This window comes from Schistocerca serialis, chromosome 4, assembly GCF_023864345.2.
Source record: "Schistocerca serialis cubense isolate TAMUIC-IGC-003099 chromosome 4, iqSchSeri2.2, whole genome shotgun sequence".
Lineage (NCBI taxonomy): Eukaryota > Metazoa > Arthropoda > Insecta > Orthoptera > Acrididae > Schistocerca > Schistocerca serialis.
In genome coordinates, this window is record NC_064641.1 from 418,819,029 (window position 1) to 418,831,333 (window position 12,305).

A 12,305-nucleotide genomic window follows, 5' to 3' on the forward strand; every position below is an offset into this window, starting at 1 on the left:
TCTTTGAAATCTTTTCCAACCATTGATTCTTTTTCTGTCCATGCCTTCTGTTTTCATAAGTGGTAGTTCCTTGGTTGGTTAACTTAATGCACGAAGCTACGAGATTACTTCTGGCTGTTAACCCCCAGAGGGCAGTGAAGTTTTGTTGATGATGAAAGAGATTTTATTTGTTTTACCCCTGTAAGTTGATTTGTGAACAGGCAAGAGTTCCTGTGTGTGTTGTTTTAAGTGATCTGTTTTATTCCATCACCTCAAAGTCAGAGCAAAACAATTAGCTATGATTCACTTTACCATGCAGCGAGTTTCCAGTTGATATGAAGTTTTGGAATCGTTTAAGTTGCATGTTGCACTACCAGTGAATGCTTACCATAAGCACAGCATAGTGCAAACACTTGGACCGGCACAGCTGTCACCTTGCGATAAGCCAGTCATGCCCCCAAACGCTACCACTTACCTCCCTATTCTTTGCCTTGTCTGCTATAATTAATTCTAATTTTCCTACAATTTATCAGTCATTTATTGTATAGGTTTTGAGTGACCATGTACGGAGAGTATTATATAGAGTATAAATCTATTATGAATACTTTCAAGCACCCCGCCCTAATGTGTGCTACTTAACAGTAGCAGTTCACTATTTAATACCCCTTTAGAAATTATCTTTATTGGTTTATCACTGTGAGTAGTGTTTAGAAAAGGACCTTTTGCGCTACTTCGGTCACCCCCTCCTGCTGTCCCTAAACAGCAATCTCTTAGAGAACACCATGTTAAAGTTGTGAAATGGGAGCAAGAGTGTTCCTTGTTGCCCTATACAATAGTAGTTCAGTATAAGATAGTATTGAGTAGAAAGGAATAGTAAATAAGTAAAATACCCCCAAATGAAAAGGCATCGCCTTCCTTTTGATGTAAGCAACTAAGTATGCGTGTAAAGTGCTTCACCAGTGTCAACCCATCCCCCCCCCCACTGCCCCCCCCTCCCTTGTGATCTGTGCATTGGCCCGCTGCTGCCACCACCAACAGCTGATTGCCGCAACCCATGCTGTCACTTGCAGCATCCCACACCACTGCCGCACCATCCACCGTCGTCCAAATTTTGTCAAGCAAGCATTCATCACCCAATTATTGTCATTTTTTAATACAAATCTAACATGAAAACACAAATTATCAAAATGTATTAAGGTTGTCCTTCCCAGGAGCCTCTCTAGTAACTGTCAATTTACACCCCCCCCCCCCCCCCCCATGCTTCAATCCTGCAGAGGGGAGAAGGATTTACAGTGGCGGCCATTACTGAATGGATTTATTAGTATAAAAATCTGATTTTTATTTTTCACTTGATGTTCGTCAGTGCCTTCTGCCTGGCGGCTAGTTGCAGCATCTCAGTCACATTGCCCACAACCACCACTCGGAAACTCACGTGTTGAACCATCAGCAGCTAAATTCACATGTTGCTGATGAGGTAACGCTATCGAACTGCACGTCTTATGATCTGGCCGACCAATAGGGAGGCTTGGAGGTGGTCAAGTGGGGGTGGAACCATGGCCAGCTACTAGGAGCGGACACACTGTTTGTTCTCTTCTGCTGGCAGCTTCCGAATGGATCAGACACCCCTCTTTCCTGCTCTCTTGGGCAGTAGCCCATTCAGTTCCAGCAACTTCTCTAAGGCCTGCCTGTTTACAATATTAAACATTCATGCATATAAAACGTGTAACTCTTCGGGGGTGCCAACAGCTTTCCCCTCCTGACCAATCCTGAAGCATTAACATTACTCTGTTCTTTAATCTGCTGATAATAAAACATGTTTATCCGAAGTTGTGGTATTTCTGCTATATATCAGTTGCATGTAGTTCAGGAATACCCACCTACTTATAAGCAGCTCCCTTCTTATTTCAACTGCTGTATTCCTTGCTCTTAATTTTCCTTAAAAATGTATGCCTCCTATACAGATCAATAAATTCAGCAATGACATGTATCTGCCATTTTAAAGTTCATTGTGCACCCTGATGAGAAACATGAAACTGATGAAACAGCTGGCACAAACCAGTAGCACCTAGACGGAATATGTTTTACCCATCAGATTTGCAGTCACCTTCTGTTCACATGCTACAATTTGTGTAGATGTGCTTCATGCCTGTAGGTAACACATTGCAGCATTTGTACTGAATGAAATACTAGCTGTCACAAACAGTAAATAATGATCTTATTGTACTTATGATTAACCAATGTACATTTGAGCATCTCATCTCAAAGGCATGTCAAACAAGACTGGATGACTACTATAGACATCATACTCATCAGTGTTCTTTTGCTCCACTATCCTAAATCATCTGTATTGACACACGTTTCATTGCCTCTTGCTGGGGGAAAGTTCCCATCCCCCAGAGCCTCAGATTTGGGCACTTTAACTCAAACCTCAAACTTCCATGTATGCCCACATCCCATATATGTTAAATCTCCTGTTCACATGCAAAAATAAGGATTTTCATGTAGTTGAAGTTAACTGCCAGGCTACTGGGAGCTCTACTGCCATTTTGTTTCTGTATGGTATTGTACTGTTGTAGATTTTACTAGGTATCTTACCCAACTTAACTGGAACAAATGTAGAAAAGGACTATGAAACTGAAGTACAAAAATTATTAAGTTCACTCTAGCTATCGCTGGTTACTATTCACCAGCTGGAAATTTTGAACTTTTCTTAAATAAATTGGAGTCATTGGGAAAAAAATAAATAAAATGGACTATGAATTGCTAATATGTGGTGATTTCAACAATCATTTTCTCACAAAAATTAGAAACAGAAAGGTCCATTTGAACCTTGCTGGATTCTATAATTTAAATGCTGTAGTAAATGCTGCTATCCAAGTAACAGACACTAATGAAACAGCTTCAGTTCATTTTCTAATCATGTAGAGTATACACATTACTTCACAAAAGAAACTTTCAACACAGGCTTTAGTGATCATCTTTCTCTAATAATAACCTTGAAATAAAATGCAGTATTGTTAACAACAGGTCTTCAAGAACCACATGTTGAAGCTGTAGTCAGGATAATATCACAGTTTAATAAACTAAGAAAAATGGACACACAAAATTAATTCCCTTAATGAAAAATTCAATACCTTCATTGATACACTAATCTGTTTCTTTCAAAGTGCATTTCCACTGAAAACTATGGGCCTATTCATGAGGGACAATCCTGGAACAAACAGGTGGATTACAAGGGGAATAAGGGTTTCATGTCAGAAGAAGAGACTGCTTCATAAAAAGTATTACCTTAATAAATCCTTGTCTGAATCACATGTTCACTATAAAAAATAGTCCAAAATACTAAGAAAAAGGGCAAGAGCAGCAAACATAGTGCATAATGATGAAAACATTTATAATTTAGCATCTGGTGAAAACAGAGCATCATGTTGCTGATAACATGAAAAAATCAAACATAAATAACACCCAATCCAATGAATATAAACACGTACAGTAAGTCAATGTACATCAGCAATGTCTCACAAGTTAAAGTATAATAAAAAAAATAAAAGGTCTAAAAAGCTCCAACACTGCAGGCATTGGTGGTATCCCTGTGACAATCTTTAAGTAGAATGCTCTAAACCTAACTGAAATACGTACACATTTATGTGACTGCTCACTTCAAGTAGGCACTTTCCTTGATCTATTGAAAACATCTAAGGCTATTCCAATACATAAAAAATGTGAAATATATTATGTCATTAACTAAAGACCTATCACAATTACCTCTTGCCTTTCAAAAATATTGGAGAACGTTGTGTATGATAAACTTAAGGTATTTGTTAATATAAACAGTATCCTATGTAATAGGGATGGCAGTTACCACTGAAATAACCAGTTATCAGCTATACCAATTTTTGCATCTACAGTTCACCCTAAGTGTTAAAACGGTTCAAAATAACCAGTTTATGAAATAACCGATTTTTGATTTTGTACCACTATTATTTCCAATAATAAACACAGATGCTGAACAAAGGTTGAAGAATTCTAAAACTCCCCCAGACTTTCACATCATACATTTCAAATTATATAGAATCAAAATACCAAATAAAATACATAAATAAAAGAAAAGTTGCCCTGTCCGTCATCCGCTGCTCTTCTCAAAAAGCAATGAGCAGCTGAATATTGCAAAAAAATCTTTTGAAATTCTGTTAAAAAATCATCTAATCAAGGATCATACAGCTATTTGGGCTTTAAGAATAGTCAGTGATAACAGTGAAAACTGAGGCTGGCAAACTCTATTTCACATGTTCAGTTGACCGCTTCCAGTGATGGCTACAAGCAGATAAAGGCTTATGATGTAAACACTTGCAGTAGATCAGCTAATTTCTATTTCTACTACAAACAACAAATTAATTGTTAAGTTTTTAGTTTATCACTGTTGCCATAGTTTTCTCTCTCTTTTATTACATCATAGAAATGAAGGTCAAATAATAAGCTTTTGCATAAAATTTCTATCTTCCCCCCCTTTAATTATTTCCATTGAAAAGCCTTTTCGCAGTCAAATATATTTATTTATTTTTTAACAGGAATCTGAATAGAACAGTTTTTTGTTGACAGAAGTGAAAATGCCCTTAAAAAATTGAAATGAACAATTTCGATAACAGGCAAAAGGTGAACTTATATTTACATAACATCAAATATTATAGCATATACTTATACTAAACTAATAATAAAGTATTAGAACTAAATAAAAACGCGAATGTGACGTAAAAAAATTTTGGTGTATTAAGACGCGAACCACCGCCGCAACAAAGGTTCATGACTGGACAGGGATGCTACTCATTACACTAAACCACCAATTGGGTACTCTTCCTTAAAAATATTGTGTTACCCCTTGCTAAAAACGTTCATCATAGATAATTATGTTATTAATTGAAATTTAATTATAACAAATTGTACCAAGAACAATGCGTTTTGGGTGGATCTTCAGTGTGTCGCTGCCTTCAAATAGCCTACTCTCATAATACACTAGTTACAATAATTCTTTTGTCATGAACATGTTTCTCATTATTTTATTGGAATGAATCACACAACTAACAACGGTTTTTCCAGTGATTCTCAATTTGCTGGTGCTCAGAAACGGCATATATACCTATAGGCTTGAAATGAATGCATATATGGCGTCTCACAACTCTGTACTGAAGGGAGACATAGGTGGCGTTGTGCCATCTTATTGGTCAACGCTCAGACGCACGCTCAGAATATCTGACATACCAGATATTCCCCTGCACGTTCAGAAAGACTCCCGAATGTGATATTCCACACTATGACGTCATAAACTGGGCACGCTCAATGCTCAACGTTCGGATGCATGGTCTGTGTGCCGACGGCTTTACTATTGACTGTAGAAGATCATCAAAATAATAAATTATATTTCCCTCACACAGCGTCTTTGTTACCTGTGCAATCCTGTTCTTTCCACCGTCTGTGTAGACACCAGTTATTTTGGACACCACCACATTGCAACAGTTACATTATTGTCCCAGCAATGAGAGAACAGTTTTGCCACTGCACGTGGGTACAAATCATCTTAAGACCACAATGTGTAGCAACGGCTATATTGTCTCAGCAATGCTGTATCAATTCTTATGTCATATCTTTGCTGCTTTTTCCAACTGTCTGTGTTTTCATTAAAATAGCACTGATTGCTTTATCTATTTTCTATAATAACTCAATATTTTGAAGCATTGGAAATTTTACAAATAAACATAATCTTTTTTTATTTAAAAATGTCCACTGCTTCTATGGTAAATTGAGATACCGGTTCCTTTTACCCGGTTATTAGAGAAAAAATTCTGTTGTAACAGACAAACAAATACTGATAAATATCAGTTATACAGAACTAAAATACTGGTACCAGTTTTAACTGACTGGTTTTTCTCATCTCTACTATGTAATGAACAACATGGATTTAGATATAAGAGTTCAACAACAACAGCGCCCATTTATGAGTGCATCGACTGTATACTAAGCTTGATGGACAAGAAACAGGAATCAACAGAAGTATTTATTGACCAAACAAAAGCTCTTCACATGGTAGATCAAAGCTTGAGAAGTATGGTATTCGAGATCTGTCCAACCCGTGGATCCTGAGCATCATAAGCTAGCAGTGAGCATAAAGCACACTAATGTCAATCTGAAAACTATTTCTGCACATTTGTCAGACTATAAACTAATTAAATATAATGTACCACAAGGATCAGTAGTGGAACCCCTTCTGTTCCTTCTATACTGCTGTGTGGCTGCTGGGGGCCACAGCAGAATCGCTTGCTTGACACCATGTGGCCACCACCAGCCACAGAAGGCCCTCACTCATGCTGAGCTGTGCACCTGCCAGCTAGGTGGTGCAACATGCATCATTAAGCATGCAGTGGCCATCTTAATGATCTAAGCTTAAATGTGGATATTCATAAAATGATCATATTTGCAGACCACACCACAATTCTACTAAATGGGGAAAGTAAGGATAAATTACAGCAAGCTGTAAACACTGTCACAAGGCAACTTAGCCACTGGACAGAGAATAATCAGCTTTTAATAGAAATAAAAAATGTATTGCACTAAAATTTCTCAATGTTATGGACAAGAATATGTAGACTTCCTTTCTCTTTATAAATGATGAACCTATTGGCAACAGTACAAAAACTAAATGTTTAGGATTATGGCTGCAAAGCAGTTTATAATGGAACAAACATACAGAATACCTTAACACAAAATTGAGAAAGACCTGATACCTTCTTCACTCACTAAAATGTTGCTATAGTGAGAAAGAATAAAACCTTTCATTCTGGTCTTAAATATAGAGATCACGCAGAAAGAAGCCGCTGCAGAGAAGTCAGGATTTTTGGTGGGATCAGACTTGCTGCAACACCATGTAAAAGAGACAGTGAAGATCAATGCTCAGGCAAGTACTACATCATCATCTTATATGTTAACAAGCAATAAAGGAGATGGTATCAGTGGATTAAAGAAAGTGACCAGGCCTAATACTCCAAGCAGCTGTGTGAGGAAAAAGAATCCCCAAATAAATACAGATAAAGACAAAATATTAACTTTTTTACAAATCAACATCTGTTGCATTAGAAATAAGATTTTAGAATTAGAACATCTTTTTAATGATTTGTTTGTAGACACTGTATGTATATCTGAACACTAGCTAACAAATGAGCAAGAACATGTATTTGTCTCTCAGGGGTATGTTGTGGCTGATATCATGTGTAGAAAGCAGAGAAAGAATGGTGGTGCAGGTATTTTTGTAAGAGGAGTGAATTTTCTAAAATTGATGTAACAACTTATAGCTCAGAACTACGTGCAGAGTTCAGTTGTGTTAAGCTGCTGGATGCAAACATAATAGTAGTTAGCCTATATAGATCCCCAGATGGTGATGTTAACCTATTTATTGAGAAATTTGAATTATTAATTTTAAAAAAATCTTGAAATTTAAGTCAAGAACTACTGTCTTGGAGATTTCAACACTGAAACATCTAACACAGACAAATAAGTCACAAAAATATATTTGAATGTACTAAGATCATTAAACTTACACTGTACAAATAAGTGTCCTACTTGTATGGATGCATGTTTGGACAACATTATAGTTGTGACTCTTCAAGCTTTCCTGACAGATGTGTTGTAAATAGTCTTCACAGGTTTGCCACCAGATCACGTTGTGCAAATTCCACAATATTTCCTCAGAGCAACTGTCCGAGATCTTCAGGTGATTCAACCTTGCTGGTAGCTAGGTATGGCTGACAGTATCCGCACGTCAACGCCCCAGTTATTTAACACACGCACAAAGAATGCGCAGCTGCAGAAATTGCGCATGCTCAATGATTAGCCACATTCAAAATCCCTCTGCCAAAAATCACAGAGCGGCTCTCCCGTGCGCTGTACGCTGCGTTTGTCAACAGTGCAGCTAGACATTACTCATCAACAGCTGTACAAGGCCAATGTTATGATGGGTCTGTTATCAAAGAATCTTGATTTTTGCGTTGTGATTTAATTGGAGGGTTCCAGGCTGTGCTCAGTTGAAATCCTGTATCCTTGTTGACGAGATTATCGGCTGTACAGATATGTATTGCTTCCTTAATGACACAGTCCCAGAAGGATGATACCAGGGATAAAACTTCCATCTTTTCATAAATCTTACAATATCCTGTATTCAGACAGTGTTCCACAATTACTGACTTTTCCAGTTGACGAAAGCGTGTATGACACTGATGTTCATCCCAGTGTTCTTGTACTGTGCAGCATGTTTGGCCTATATACGCTGCCCCACACTGACAAGGAATTTTGTACACACCACATTTCCTCAGGCCAAGGTCATCCTTAACCGAACCCAACAGGTTTCTCAGTTTTGCAGATGGTTGAAAAATACACTTAATACCATATCTTCTGAGGACTCTTCCCATTCTTGACAACATGAAACCAAAATATTCAAAAAGGCCGAAGTAGTGGGTGTCTTCGTATCTTCATTCTGCTCCATAGATTGAACTCGACTGGGCCTGAATGCATTACGTATCTGTCTCTCAGAATAACTGTTTTGTCCGAACACTGTCTTCAAATGTTGTATTTCACTCGACAGGCTCTCAGGATCAGATACCACATGTGCTCTATGAACTAATGTACATAATGCACTACCGCATTGTGAAGGATGATGGTAACTTGTGTGATGGCTTGCGGTAGACACTGTGTCCCAAGGTTCCATCTGCTTTCCTTCATACCAAGACATCAAGAAAAGGTAAAGTACCATCTTTTTCCACTTCCATTGTGAAGTTTATATTCGGATGGAGCGAATTCAGATGCATACATAGGTAGAGTATCAAGTGCATGTGGCCACACCACAATTGTATCATCCACATACTGCAGAAAACAAGAGGCTTTGAGAGTGGCTGACTGTAGTGCTTCTTCTTCTAAGTCCTCCGTAAAATAATTAGCCACCACAGGAGACAGAGGACTTCCCATGGTGACACTGTCCACTTGTTCAAAATGTTGGTCATGAAATAAGAAGTATGTTGAAGAAAGCACTGTTGCACAACATGATCCGGCAGCAAACCCGTGAAGACTATTTACAACATTATAATTAATTTCATTGAGGAAGATTTTAGAGCCACATTTGCAGGAGAACACTTTGCAGATCATGATACTTTGCTCCTGACACTTTATAAGAGGCAGCAGATTAAAACCACCGAACCTAACTCTGTACTGGTGAGAGGACAAAAAGAGAGGTACGTTACACTGTTTATTGATAAATTAAGGAAGGAAAAGTGGGACTGGTTATACAAATGTCAACCAGGGAAATTTGGAACAGAAATAGCCTTTGGTAACTTTCTTGAGAAATTTATAGAACTGTGGTATTCTTGTTCTCCATTAACAAAAGCCAGAACTACAAGGAAAACTAAAAATAAAATGCTTAACTGGTTTACTGAAGAACTTCCTGAAATTATGGAAAACTTGCACACATTACACCGGATTTACAAACATGCCTGTATTCACAGGACTGAGCAGAGAGAGAGAATTTATAACTCATATACTAAATCCAAAAAATTCTACAGAACTAAGCTCCTCCTCGCAAAAAAACTAGCATCTGAAAAGCACATAGAAAGTGCTCCCAATAAATGCAAGGCAGCATGGCAAATTATAAATCAAAGTCCCACTCCCAAACACACTCAAGTACCTTTGATGGATCCTGAAGTACTAAATAACTTTTTTATTAATTCAGTTAAGGAAGTAACAAACAGTATTAAAGAAACAAGTTCTTCCGCAATGGACCTGCTGGCTACCCCTCCGCCCAATGAACATGTATTTCACTGGAATCCTATCACACCCACTGACATTTTAAAAACTGTTGTAAAATTTTCAAATTCAAAAAGTATGGATTGCTACTCGTTGTCCAGTCACATTATTAAAAAAAACAACACACTTAATATGCTCACCATTAGCCAGTATTTTCAGTAAATGCTTAGAATTTTGAGTTTTTCCTAATACACTCAAGATATCTAAAGTCATCCCAGTTTATAAAAAGGGGAAAAAAACTGCCTGAAAGCTATCGACCAATTTCAATTATGCCTGTATTGTCAAAAATATATGAGGCACTAATGCACAACCAGCTAAATACCGACTTTGAAGATCATGGCTTACGTTGTAACTTCCAGTTTGGATTTTGCGAGGGAAAAAACACAACTGCTGCTGTTTTAGAAATCACTGATCGAACATTATCTGCTATTGAAACCAAAAACAAAGTATCACTTGTATTATGCGACTTAAGCAAGGCATTTGATTGCATTCCTGTTGACATCCTACTAAAGAAATCAGAATACTATGGGTTGCAAGAGAACACTTTAACCATCATCACTTCTTACTTGAACAACAGGAAACAATTTGATTCAGTCAGGAATATGCGTTCTTCCTTGCTTGAGATAGACACAGGTGTTCCCCGAGGATCTATCCTCGAACCCTTCTTTTTCATTGTTGCAATCAATGACCTGCCTTACAACATACCACACCCTGAATATGTTATGCAGATGATACTACACTCTCTACCTCTCATCAGAACATCTCTGAACTCAGTCACATAACAAAAGAATCTCTTGACATGGCTTTGGACTGGTTTCTGCTAATAAACTCTTATGTAATCCTGATAAAACACAACAGATCATACTAGGCATGACAAAGGATATAGAAACTAAATCAGTAAAACTTCTAGGTACTCACATTGGCTCCAAACTTAATTGGCAAGAACATATCAATCATGTCTGCAAAAAGATACTCAGGTATCATACCTCTTTTTGAAACTAAGGGACATGGTAAGCACGGATTATCTTCGGATGACATACTTTGGACATTTCCAATTGCATATATCATATGGCCTTATTATATGGGGACATTCTCCCCATGTTGATAACATTTTAAAAATACAAAAGAAAGTTTTGCATTTAATTTGTAAGTCAGGTCATTTGGAACATTGTTATCCACTCTCGATTTCACATTAAAAATAATATGACAGAACTTGTTGTCAGGGGGAGAAGTTCATGACCACAGTATTAGGGCTAAATTGAAGTTATATACCTATGCACAGGTTAGCAATGACTGGAAATTCTCACAAAGTAAACCCACTCAGAATTTTCAATAAGTTACCAGTCGTTGCTTGGACCATTGATATAATTAGTTTTAAACATAAGTGGTACAACCGGTTAATAGATAACCCTTTTTATAATATTAAAGAATACTTTGATTTACCAGATTATTATATTAACTTTGAAAAACTATTACTTTTAATTGTATTATTATGTACTTCATAAACTTTGTAGAACTAATATTTAATGCTCCACATTGGACTACTGCACATTGTATATACTTTATCTTGTATCAAATTGATGAAACCCATATCATTGTGAAAAGATTTATGGTGAATAAAGATTCTTGATTCTTGGTCACAATTATGGGCAATTCTAAAGCTCCTATCAGCACAATCAGACTGCAAAAGGGATAATTAGAATCATGTTTGGATGCAAACTTAGAGACTCATGAAACTTCAGTTTGTATCTAAATTATGGAAACCCTCATATTCTTTAAAATACCTAAATATAATGGGTAAGAACAGTATCTAAAAAACTGATATTCTTGATCACTTTACCAGACAAAAGCATCCCTATGCCAAATAGTGCTTGCCACATGAGAGTTCTTGTAAACTTCCCAAAAACATAAAAGCAATAATTGAGGTCAAAACCTTTGAAGAGTCATTAACATCATATTTACAGCGTCACTGCTTTCACTCCACTGAAGTATCTTTAAGCTAAAGAAGTGGTTTATATAAACACTTAATGTATGAAATGTACTTTTTGCAATTTTAAGTAATAATGCATTGAAATCACTTTCATCTGTATACTTATAATTTGAGGTATCTAATGTTTTATTCATAAGCTAGTTTTATTTACAGCAGGACCAATAAAATACAATACAGTCTCACCACCCCCTACTTGCCTCATATGTCATTCCTCAAACCCCTCCTCACCTCTGTTAGCCTAGGCAATTGCTTTCAATAAGTGATGATCTCACCATGGCTGCATTGTTTTGTTGTTATGAATGCATTTACTTTTACTTGTAAAAGTTCAAGCATTTGAAAGCTAATGTGAATTCTGTTTCCTGTATATGTTTCTATGCTCCACATGTCAGTCTGCTATAGGTAAATGGTTGTCATGTCCTTATTTTATGTATTGTCCCATCCAGAAATTTCCATTACTGTTAATATAAATTGCCAATCTGTTTCTCTTCCTTCCCATACC

General features: G+C 37.0%; 1 protein-coding gene across 2 annotated transcripts in view; it reads right to left on the reverse strand.

Moving 5' to 3' along the window:
- Nucleotides 1-3,124: 3,124 nt before the first annotated feature.
- LOC126474996 (soma ferritin-like) overlaps nt 3,125-12,305 on the reverse strand; it is a 79,009-nt gene continuing 69,828 nt past the window's right edge. The window contains exon 4 of one of the 2 annotated variants that reach the window (XR_007586633.1): nt 3,125-3,190. The gene's annotated coding sequence lies outside the window, so the exon portion shown is untranslated. The remainder of the gene's footprint in view (nt 3,191-12,305) is intronic. The other variant, XR_007586632.1, reaches the window with a different exon arrangement.